This window comes from Pteronotus mesoamericanus, unplaced genomic scaffold, assembly GCF_021234165.1.
Source record: "Pteronotus mesoamericanus isolate MK-2021 breed Mesoamerican mustached bat unplaced genomic scaffold, CSHL_Meso_final contig_177, whole genome shotgun sequence".
NCBI classification, from domain to species: Eukaryota; Metazoa; Chordata; class Mammalia; order Chiroptera; family Mormoopidae; genus Pteronotus; species Pteronotus mesoamericanus.
The window spans coordinates 3,259,652-3,271,749 of record NW_026555073.1 but is presented as its reverse complement, the minus strand read 5'-3'; positions in this window follow the sequence as shown (position 1 = coordinate 3,271,749).

The following is a 12,098-nucleotide window of genomic DNA, read 5'->3' as shown; positions in this document are numbered from 1 at the left end:
AGAAGCAATTTCAATATAAGATGGAAAACGAAAAGCATTACATTTTTAGCTGGAAATTGGATACTTATTTTGATGCCTATGCAATTGACTTAATATTTATGTTTTTTTGAACTCTGCAAATCACATATAATTGTATTTTGATATATTAAGGAGTTGTTATATGAAGTCCCATAAGCTACCTCCACCCTGTAGATGTATTTTGTTTTGCCCACACATTTTTAAAAACTGAATTAGTGGCCCACAGTTAAGCAAGAGATTTTTATTGAAATTTGGATGTCTAGCTATTCTTGCAAAGTCAGAAGATCTAGCTACCTGCCATAGCTGGCTACTTTTTTTCTTGAGTTTGGGTCATTCTTTACTGTTTCTTTCCATGTCTTGTCATTTTATTTTTGAAAACTAAGCATTTTGCCCTGGCTGGTGTGGCTCAGTGGATTGAGCGACAGCCTGGGAACCACAGGGTCGCCGGTTCGATTCCCAGTCAGGGCACAGGCCTGGGTTGGGGGCCAGGTCCCCAGTAGGGGGCGCACGAGAGGCAACCACAGATGGGTGTTTTCGTCTCTTTCGCCTTCCCTTCCTCTCTGTCTAAAAATAAATAAAATCTTTTTTTTTTAAAAAGAAATGTAAGCATTTTATATATTATGTCGTAGGAGCTCTGGATTGTTTTTCTTTTTTCCTTGAAGGTAGTTTTCATGTTTTGTTGTTGTTGTTGTTTTTTAAGTTTGCCTGTTTTCTTTCTAATGCATTTTATTTTTTAAATTCTTATCGAATTTATCGGGGTGACATTGATTAGTAACATTATGTAGGTTTCAAGTGTATAATTCTATGTTGCTGCTGGGTTTCATTCCTTTGTAACTCCCCTTCACTTAATGAAGGGAACCTGATCCCCCTATGTTGGGCGATCTCTGACGGTTCTGTTTATTTTTTCAATTCTTATTTTTTTCCTTTTCAGACTGAATTCCTAAGCATCACCTGTGTGTTTTCATAATTTAATGATTAGCTCATAATGGGGTCAGAGGTTGTGATCAAACAAATTGAGTCAGGCCTTCGCGCACTGCTGATGGATTTGTGTGTGGTTTTATGTGTATATAGAAACTCAGGTAATTTTCAGGTACTCCCCAGATATTCGTTTCCACCAGGTACTTTTGAGTTTCCCTGTGCAGTCATGCGCCCTCCGGACAGCCGAGGGGAGCGCCTCTAGTGGTCTCTCATATCCGGAATTTCCCTGTTAAATTTCCGCGGGCTGGTTGGTCTGCCACTGACTGTAACCAGGCCTTTACTCAGAGGCTGACATTGCTGTTAGCTTTCCCTGCTGATTATTTAAACTGAGGGTCTACTTTTAGTGGCAATACCATTGGACACAGATTCTTCATTCTCTACTCCAAATCAAGCTATCCCCAAATACCACGGAAACTACTGGTTTTCACTGTCAGCTCCACTGTAGTAGAAATACCGTATTTTGCAGTATATAATGTGCACTTTTTTGCCCAAATTGGAGGGAAAAATAAGGATGTGCATTATACATGAGTAGTGTTAATTCTGTATTTATGTGTTTTTAATTTTTATGCATATGCATTAAAAGTGCAACTCTAGAAAGCAAGAACAATATGTGTATGTAAAATAATACCCTGGAATATGATAATGAGTTTTGTTTCTAAATATAAATAAAAAATTGAATTAAAAATTAAAACAAAGGATTTTTTTCCTGAAAGTTTCAGCCAAAGACATGCGCATGCATTATACATGGTAAAATATGGTACTCGGGAATGGGCAAGTGATTTAAGCCAGTCAATGGGGGCGATTTCTAGAACTTCTGCTGGAACATGAGTCAAAAATTCTATGTGTGCAAACTGAGAGCTATAAAGATGTGAACCTATACTTGTTACTACCATGGGAGGGAATTTTCCTGAAGGTAAAGCCCCCACGAAGGAAATCAGAGTCAAGGAGGAAAAGTGGAACGAGCCACTGCCTAACTTTCCATTTGCACAAAACAGTAGATTTAGCTCTTTTTAAAAACTAGCTGGAGTTGGGTTATCCTGCTCTTGCAACGGAAATTGTCGTAACATTCTGCGCCTTTGAGTAATGTTTCCCTCCGCTCCACTCATAGCATCAGCCCTGGCTCCTGATCGCTCTCTCACACTCCTCCTCTGTCAGCATTTCTGAGACTGGCTTTCCTATTAAAAAGACACACCCAATCTCTCTTTCTTGGATGTTAATACAAATTTATCAAGGTATAACTTTAGCAAAAAATAAGCTCTAACCAATAACGTCCACAGAGGATATACAAAATATTTGCATCCCCAAGTTGGCCAAACTCTCCTTTTTGGGATCTTCATCTCACACGTAACAACTAAGACACTTACTTCAGCTTCCCCATCATCCTCCGCTGTTGCTAGGGCTCCCGCCTCCCTCACTTTGCTTAATGTTTTCATGTCTTCCACCTGTTTCAAAACTCAAGGATCTCTTTCTGGATTCTGGCACATGGTCATCTATTTTCTGATTTTTTTTTTTTTTACATTGCTCTACAATATCCTGCTCATAGTATCCTGACACTGTCAGAGGAAAAAGGGACTGTGTTATAATTTCTTTCTTCTTGCACTGCTTCCTTTTGAAAAGGGCAGGAAACCTCCCTAGTCTCCGTTAAGTGGGAAGACTTCCCCCATCCAACCATAAAAGCCACTCTTGATGGCCAGTGCCGCTGAGCCGCCAATCCTACGCCTTTGCAGTGAAACATATCTATACTCGTGACTCCCTTCACTTCGCTTAGTTCTCCCTTCCTTCTTACAGACGCAAAGCTCTGTACATAAAAACGTCAGTGCATTTTAAATATGCATAAAACGAATGTTTTTGGAAAAGAAAATATTTCTCTCATAATCAGAACTCTTTTAGTAAGGAAATAATACGACCCCCTTTCATCACTTGGTCGTAAACAGGAAGGCTCACAGCCTTAGAAAGCAGAACACACTGACGTTAGCATTTGAACCTAATTAGAGGAGGAACAGTCTTCCCTCTGCTAGTGAATCAAGCACAGAAATAAAACATATTTAAATAAAATGCCATTTTGCGTTACTTTTTAAATTACCTCTGTTTTTATTAACCCCCAAACAAAGCAACGTTTCTGTGGGTCAATGAGAGCGGTTTCGGAAATAAGGAAAGCATTAGTGATGGAAGCGGTCCTCGTTCTGGGCAACATCTGCTCCTCTATCACATGTCATTACAGCTATATTTGATTTTTCCACACAGAAAATTGTTCGCACCTGTCCTGGGCATTTTTCTCCAGCACATATTTACAGCATATCATTGACACTCACTGTTTCCTCCGCTAAACACTTCGCACTGTGGAATCAGTGCTGCTATTCCTGTCAGAAGAAGGAGACGTAGCCATTCATCACTATTCTGGCAGCACCCAGGTACCTAGACTCAGGTATGCTCTTCAGAAGGCCCTAGAATGGTCTGTGTGCACCGAATGTTGTCACCCAGTCTGTATCATTAAATCATGCAGAATAAATAGTTTGAGGGGCACGCTGAGATCATACACTTCCAAGGATACCCTTGTACCATTGGTTACACCCGATTCGAGTTTAGAGCCCTTGAAAATATGACCCTCATACTCGTGTTTTGACACCACTAGTGAAGTGTGAGTAGTTCCACTTGGCTCTAATTTCATTCTTTGGCTCGCTTCTCAGTGTCTTTTAAGAATGGAACAGGGCCGACCGTATCTCTTGCGTGAGGTGAAGAAAGATGTGCTCTGTCTTTTTTCCGGATATAATCTAGCCTCTTTAGCAAACAACCCAGGCCTGATTGATCCCGTTTTCCTGTTAGGTCCCAGTTTTCATGTTCAAATGGGACTCTTTGAATTTTGTTGAAATATTACACTAGGCCTTCATTTATGTGATGGTGTTAGTATACCCCGCACTACTCGGCGCTAGTGAAAACTCAACCTATAAACCTCTTTCTCAGCAGCCTAGATGATTAGACTAGAAGATTCTAAATATGAAATATGTTACTTTCACTTAATGGAGGTCAAATGAGAAAACTCTGCCACGGTGAGGTTACAGATGGCTTAGCATGGCATTTCTACTCTAAAGTTGTTGGGTAACAAAACTCTACAGAAATTGAGCTACTAAAATTGTCCAGTATGTTGTACTTTAAATAAGCGAGAGAGATTTGCATCAAAATCAAGCCTTTAACTTCTGCTCCCTTTTTATTTGACCCTCCTGAACTATCACCAAATTAAGGAGACAATGCAAGATGAAAGGAAGCATAGTAGGCATTTTGATGTATTTATTGCTGTTATCAAATCTAATAACCGAGGCCCCAGATAGCCTGGGTTTAAACTTCCGTTTTGCCACTTAGTTGTGAGATACTGGGCAAGTTTTTTAACCAGTTTGTGCCTCAGTTTCTTCATCGGTAAAAATAGGAATTATAACAGTGCCTACTTCCCTGATTTGAACGTGAGGCACCTAAAAATGCTTGATACAGGATATATGCTGTGTGTTAGCTACCAGGGAATTATTAGTTGTAGTAAATCATAGAATTTAATTATTAAAAGTTAAACCTGGCTTTTAGAATTTTCCATTCTAAAAAGATTTATTTGCTTGTTGTGTTTTTTCTTGTTGACCTAATTTATTCCATTGTTAGATTATTTTCTCCGACCCCTCCCCTGCTCCCAGAAATCGAAACTCCCATTACGGCAGGTATAATATAGCTACTTGTCAGCATGTTCAAGTATAATGAAAGCAGCATTTGTAACATACAGATGCTCTTCTACTTCTGATGGGGTTCCATCCTGACGAATCCATCATAAACTGAAAATATCTTTAAGTCTAAGATGCACACAGGCCTGCCTCAGGAAGCAAGAAAAAGTCACATGTAAACAATCGAACTTTGCACCTAAAACATACTAGAAAAAGAACAACAAACAAAGCCCAGACTCCTAAGCTCATTTTCCAAGGCCTACATCATCCTAATTCCGAAACCAGATAAGACACTACAAAGAAAGAAAATTATAGGCCAATATCCCTGAAAAACGCAGATGCTAAAATCTTCAACAAAATATTAGGAAATTGGATCTAGCAATACATTAATAAGATCATACATCATAATCAAGTGGGATATATTCTAGAGACATAGGTTGGTACAATATCCACGAATCAATAAACATGATACACTACATAAAAAAAATGAAGGACAAAATCCACATGATCATATCAACACATGCAGAAAAAGCATTTGATACAATCCAGCACCCATTTATGATAACAACTCTCAGCAAAGTGGGAATAGAGAGGACATACTTCAATGTAATAAAGGCCACATATGACAAACCCACAGCCAACAACATGCTCAGTGGGCAAAAACTACAAGTGTTTCCCTTAAGATCAGGAACAACACAGGGATGTCCACTTTCTGCCCTCTTAGTCAACACAGCACTGGAAGTCTTAGCCACAGCAATCAGACAAGAAGAAAAAAATGGCATGTAAATTGTAAAGGAAGAAGTAAAACTGTCATTATTTGCAGATGACATGATACTATAGAGAACCCTACAGGTTCCATCCAAAAAACCGACCAGAACTGTAAAATGAAAAAAATGAAGTCAGTTAAGTAGCAGGCTCACCACTGTCAGAGGGGAAGGGGGTTTGGGGGCCGTACAGACACACACACACACACGGACGCACGCACGCACACAGAAATAGACGTGGACAACAGTATGGTGATAGCCAGAGGGAAAGGGGGATGGGAGGGTTGGTTGGGGGACATGAAAGTGGCCGAAGTGGGGGTAAATGGGGACAGAAAGAGACTTTGGGTGGTGAGCACACGATGCAGGGTGCAGATGATAATTTATTGAGTTGTACACTTGAAACCTATATGGTTCTATTAACCAATGTCATCCCAATAAATTGAATTAAAAAAAGAGAATGGCCCCTACAATAAAGGTTTTCTGGGGTAGACCACTTCAGTTTAGCAAATCTCTCCAAACTCAGTAACAGACTAGCCAGAGACAGAAACATGAATGGAGTAAACATTAGACTAGGTGACTTCATTAAATCCTTGCTCTTCCCCTTCCCCCTCCTCTTCCCTTTCTCCTTAACACCTCTTCTTTATACTTTATCTTATGTATAGAGACCTTGCTTCTAATGCCTTTTTCTCATGGAAAAGCTTGGGAAACTCAAATTGATTTACTAGAACCTCATCATTTGAAACAAAGGTGAGATCTTCAAGTCTCCCCCCACCCCCCAGCCCGAAAACCTGATGATTCTGTTCATTCACAAATAAACACTATGGAGAGAGTGAGAGAGAACACACAGTGGATTAAAGTAACTGTTCCCTTTGGAGGAAAAATGCAGTGTAATGTAATTAAACCCTGAACAATGTTTATTGATAGTTTAGTTATATAAATATTTCAAGATAGAACTGAGACACCTGAGATGAACAATAGTGCTCAAGATGAGAAGATATACTGTTTAGAACATAGATTCAACCAAGTGCTGCTTTGGGTGACATCATTTTATTTTTGAATGGGAACAACCTATCAACCACTGATGACAGTCATCAGCAAAGAAACCAACCTGGGAGCCTTTCAAGTATAGGTTCCCCATTTATAGAATTCTTGACATTTTAAATTTTTCTGAAGGAATGCATACTCATTTATTTATATTCGTTTTTGAACTCACACTTATTTACGACCTACAACACCCAGACGTTTATATTAATTATGTTTCATTACCTAATGCAATCGCAGCAATATTATGAAGCAAGTATTATCCCTGTTTTACAAGTTTAGAAAATTGAAACTCAAATACATGAATTTGCCAAGTCGCACCACCTAGGAAGTCAGAGCGAGCGAGAGAAAGAGAGAGCATTTAATACTAATTCTGACTTCAAAATCTTTGCTCTTCCCATAGTATATTGTTCACCTTCGGCTTATATTAATAAAAAAATACCATTTGACAGTCTCTCAAGGCAGAAAGCATGCATATTCTTTAACCAGGAATTCAACTTCTAAGAAATAATTCATGAGAAATACACACGTGAACAGAGATATATGTTATGAGACGTTCATTGAGTCATTGCTTGCAATAGCAATAAAACCAGAAACACCTAAATGTTCATTAACAATGATTAGTTTAATGGATTTTATACCATGAAACACTATGCCACAATTAAAGAGACGGAAGCCAATTCTTGTGTATTAGCATTTTATGATGTCTAAGATGCATTGTTTGTACAAAAAGCCAGTTACAGAGCTATACCCCAATACCTCTATATTAAGCATCTCTATGTGTGTTTGCATAGAAAACTATCTGAAAGAACACAGCAAAGGACACTTTCACATTTGTAGAAGTGATGGTGAATGAATACTTCAAAAAATGTAGCAAAAATTTAAATGTAGGGAGAAAAAAATGATTATTTATATTACACAATTCAAAGACAGCTCTTGTTACCATTCTGCGTGCATTCTTCTAGAGTTCTCATATACATACATACCCAGACTTCTCTTTTTTATGCAAATGGCTCATGCTGTACATGCTGTCTATGTAAGTTGCTTTTTTTTTGGTTTAACCATATATTTTGGATTTTTTCAATGACATTAATTGCTTATTTTATTCACTTATTTAACAAACATTTATAGCGTTTACTACATTCTCAGCACTTTTCCAAATTATATATATATATATATATATATATATACACGCGCACGCACACACACACACACACACACACACATATATATATCTGAATTATTTTAACGTTCTTTGTAAGGAAGTATTTTTATCACAGTAGGGGCATCCTCTTTTGTATATGTAACATCAGCACTTCTCATTCCGACAGGTAGTTTGAAAGATGAAGGGGCAGCAGGGGAAGAATGGCCAGCCCTGTGATTAAACGGAGATATTTTTCAAAGATCTTTCTACGCAGAGGCTGAGGGTCTTATAAAAAATACCCGCAAAACCCTCTTTCAGCCTGCACTGAGCCAGGAGCAGAGAAACAAGTCAATGCCTTTGTTTTACAAAACTTGATTTAAATATACAGCGCATTCTTGACACGCGTCCAAGCAGAATTGTTAGTCGAGGATTTATTGTCTCTTCGAGTTACGGCACAAGCAGTACTATCTACTCAAGTTCTCTTTGATCGGACCCCCTGTGCAAGAAGCAAGGTCATCTGCTTGGATCTCCCTTGTCAGGCCCTAATACCCAATTACCTCTGAGATTTACAGTATTTCCATCGCTGTTAGAATAAGGGCCAAAGGCCTAGAAATAAAGATAGTGGTGGAATCCATAACAAATGTTTTTTCAACAACAAAAGCTTAAATTTCACATGTCTCCTGAGTTTCCTGTACCTCATGATTAGATTTCAGGTATTTAAAAACAGTTTACTTGATGAAGTATAACTTGGAAAGTATGCTGTGTTGTTTCTCTTGGAATTGATTCTGAATAGTTTTTTAAAATTAAATTTATTGGCGTGCCTTCGCTTAGTAAGATCATATAGGGTTCAACTGTATATTTCTCTGATACATCATCTGTATATTGCATTGTGTGCCCACCACCCCAAGTCAAATGTTCTTCCTGATATCACCGTATGTGACCCCCTTTTACCCTTTACTACTCCCTCCGCCCCTCCTGCCCTCTGCTAACCGCCATAGTGTTGTCTACGAGTTTTTGTTTAGACCTTGAGAAGATCACGGCAAGTGAAATAAATCAGACAGAAAAAGTCAACTACCATATGATTTCACTCATGGGTGGGATATAAAACTTAATCTGAATATTTAGATTTGTCTCTTTTTAATAGAATCATAAGTGAATAATCATAATGAAATCACTTTTCCACTTGTATATTAAAATATCTAAAACTACTAGCACCTGGAATGAGAGAGACGGACTGAGGTCTGATTCGTGAGGTCAAACTAGAAAACGTGTGTTTGCGTTCGCGGAAGACTTTGCAGCACATGCGCAGTTGCAGTCACGCCAAGGCGAGCAGTGACCGGGTCATTAGAAAACGTCGGTCCCGATGGAGGCTCTGTTGTTAATTATGCAACAGGAATGCGGAGTGTCGGCCACTTTGCTGGGGGTAACTCATGGCCTTTCTCAGTCGTGCTGACAAAAATTCTGTACAGTAGCTACAATTGTTATTCCCACTCCATAAACAGGGAATGCGGAACTAGAGAGGCTAAGTCACTTGTCAAGGGTAACAGTGAACAAGTGGAGGAACCATGATTCAAATCCGGGTCCCTCAGACGCCAAATCTCATAACGGCATTTTGGTCAAGAAGGGACCACGAATACGACAGAGGTCCCATGAGTTTGTAACGGAGGTGAGAAATGCCTAGAGCCGAGGGACTCCATAGCCCTGCATTGGTCACGTGTTTGTGGTCATGTGGTGTAAACGAACCAATGCGCTGCCCGTCATAGAAAACCATACTACAGACAATTATGTACAGCGCATAGTACTCGATAACAACAATAAACGACTATTTACAGATTTCTGTGTTTGATTGCATTATTTTTTTCTGGTCTGATTTAATCTCACGTGGTTTTATAAATTTAGCGTAGCCTATGTGTCCCGTGTCTGTAACATCGATGGTCGTGCACCATGTTGTACAGTAACGACCTAGGCCTTCACATGCACTTACCGCTCACTCCTGACTCGCCAAGAACAACTTCCAGCTCTGCGGGTGCCATTCGTGGTGAGCGCCCTCTACAGCAGCACAATTTTTAAATCTTTTCGACCACATGTTTACTGCAGGGTTTCTATGTTTACATACACAAATACCACTGTGTTAGTATAATGGCCTGCAGTATTCAGTACACTCAAATGCTATACATATTTGTTCCACTGTATATAGCCAGCTTTCGTCTCATGTCCTGGACCTTTTCCATTTGAGGTAGGCTTACCCCGCCAGTCTTCCCAGATTTTACTGAAAAACCCAATTTTTGCTTATTTATAAGGCTCCAATCATGTTGTGAATGCCACGGTTTTGCAACTTACTCGTAGATACGGAAGAAAAGGGGTGGGGAAATCTACCCACGATATAATCTCTTGGACAAGATTGTGGGGAAACTGGACTGCTGATAGCCTACCATTCTCTCTCTGCCTAGATGTTAATGCTGTGTGCAGCAGTAAGTATGTACCACCTGGAAACTCCTAGGAACTCCTTAAAAGAAGCCTCAATTGTTCAGTAAAGCAGCAAATCGCCCTTCAAAATGTCGTGTTTTAAAGATCTAGATCTTATAGAGCGTTCTCTTAAAACAAGATGTGCCTGAAAATGGATTAGCATCTCAAATACAGCAGTCAAAAATTATTTTCAGCCCTGGCTGGTGTGGCTCAGTGGATTGAGTGCTGGTCTGTGAACCAAAGGGTCACCGGTTCAATTCCCAGTCAGGGCACAGGCCTGGGTTGTGGGCCAGGTCCCCAGCAGGGGGTGCGCGAGAGGCAACTGCACATGGATGTTCCTCTCCCTGTCTTTCTCCCTCCCTTCCCCTCTGAAATAAATTTAAAAATATTTTTAAAAATTATTTTCCAAGTATCTAAAAGATAAACATTCAAGATTGTTTATCTGTGTCCAAAATTTTCAAGTCCTGATTTAGAAAATAGCACGTCCTGTAGGCAACTTTTTCCAGTCATAATAAAGATTAACGGAGAGCAGTTTGAAGTTCTGCACAAATCTTTCTGTCGCCATTGCATCAGCTCAACCAAAGGAAACCACTTCCTGGTCCATTGCCCATTTCTGACTTCAAAATTCTAAGCTCCTTATGGTATACCTTAAGCTATGCACACTTACCTACCTGTGGAACTATTTAAAATATTTAAATATTATGCTAATAGTTCCCATGCAAAACAAAGCTACATTTTCTTGATTGCTAGGAGTCGGCATTATTACGCAGATCTAAAATATTCGATATTTCCAGAAGGTTTAGGGTAGTACTACACATTAAAAGGTGATTTACATTAAATTGTGGGCAAAATAATCTCACGGTTTTAAAAATAAGTGAAACACTTTTTATAAGATGACAAAGGGTAACAGTATCGAATATATATTAGAAATGGGAAGAGAAAATTAAGAGTATTTCATCTTTTCAAACTCTTCAAACAAATCCTCTGGTGAACTGTCGGAGACGTGCCCCCCACCCCCCGCATGTGAGAATTCTAAATAGAACATTTCACTCATGCTTCTAGTTCAGCAAAACAATCCTCTAGGATTCAAGTTCTAATGATTACCTGTCATATGGTCCTAAGAGTCATCATCACCAGAAAGAGTGGATGTGGCAACTTATACTGGAAGGGCGACTCACTGCAGCCCTAAGCGAGGCTGTATAAATGGGAAGAGAAGAAGCTTTCAAAAGGAGACCCGGGGTGCTAAGTGTTAAACCATCTTACTGGCATTTTTAAAAAGTCTCCCTTAAAGAGGAGAATCCCAACATTATCAAAGCATTTCTTTAAAAAAAAAAAAAAGGTAAAAAAAAGTGTGAATACTCTATGACCTCCGAAGTGCCTGAAGGATAATACAGCTACTTGTTTGAAAATTCAATTCACCTGATCTTTCTTAATCATCTCGCAGATAAATTGCCAGTTTTGAAAGTGTCCTGTTATCTTTGAATGTGTCCTGTCCGAGCCACTTTAGAAGCTACTTGGAACTGACGGAAGGTGTCACTCTGCTTTCTTTAACTCTTGGATTCGAAAACAAATCAGAGTTCAGTGAATGATTCTGCGTGAAAAGAAAGTCATCAGTCTCTTCTCCGTTGGGTACGCTGTTGGGGACGCAACCACAGTGGGGTTCTTATTCACCAAGTGAGTATGAGAAACATCTCAGAGTCCTGGACACCAAGTGACACGTAAAAACAGTCTGTAGGCAATCAGTGTACCGTAAAGTCCTAGCCCTGATCCTAAACCGAAAGAGGTTTGATACTGGCATCTAGAACAGTTCACAAGTAAAGGGCACCCACACATCATTTGATTACCTTTCTCACGAACCCTGCAACACTTGACAAATGCCCAGAAACCAAACAGAGTGAACAGCTGGACAATGAAATGTTTAAATAATAACCTGACGTCAACAAATAAATCATTCCCAAGACAATCTCCAGTTTCTCGGCATGTATACAA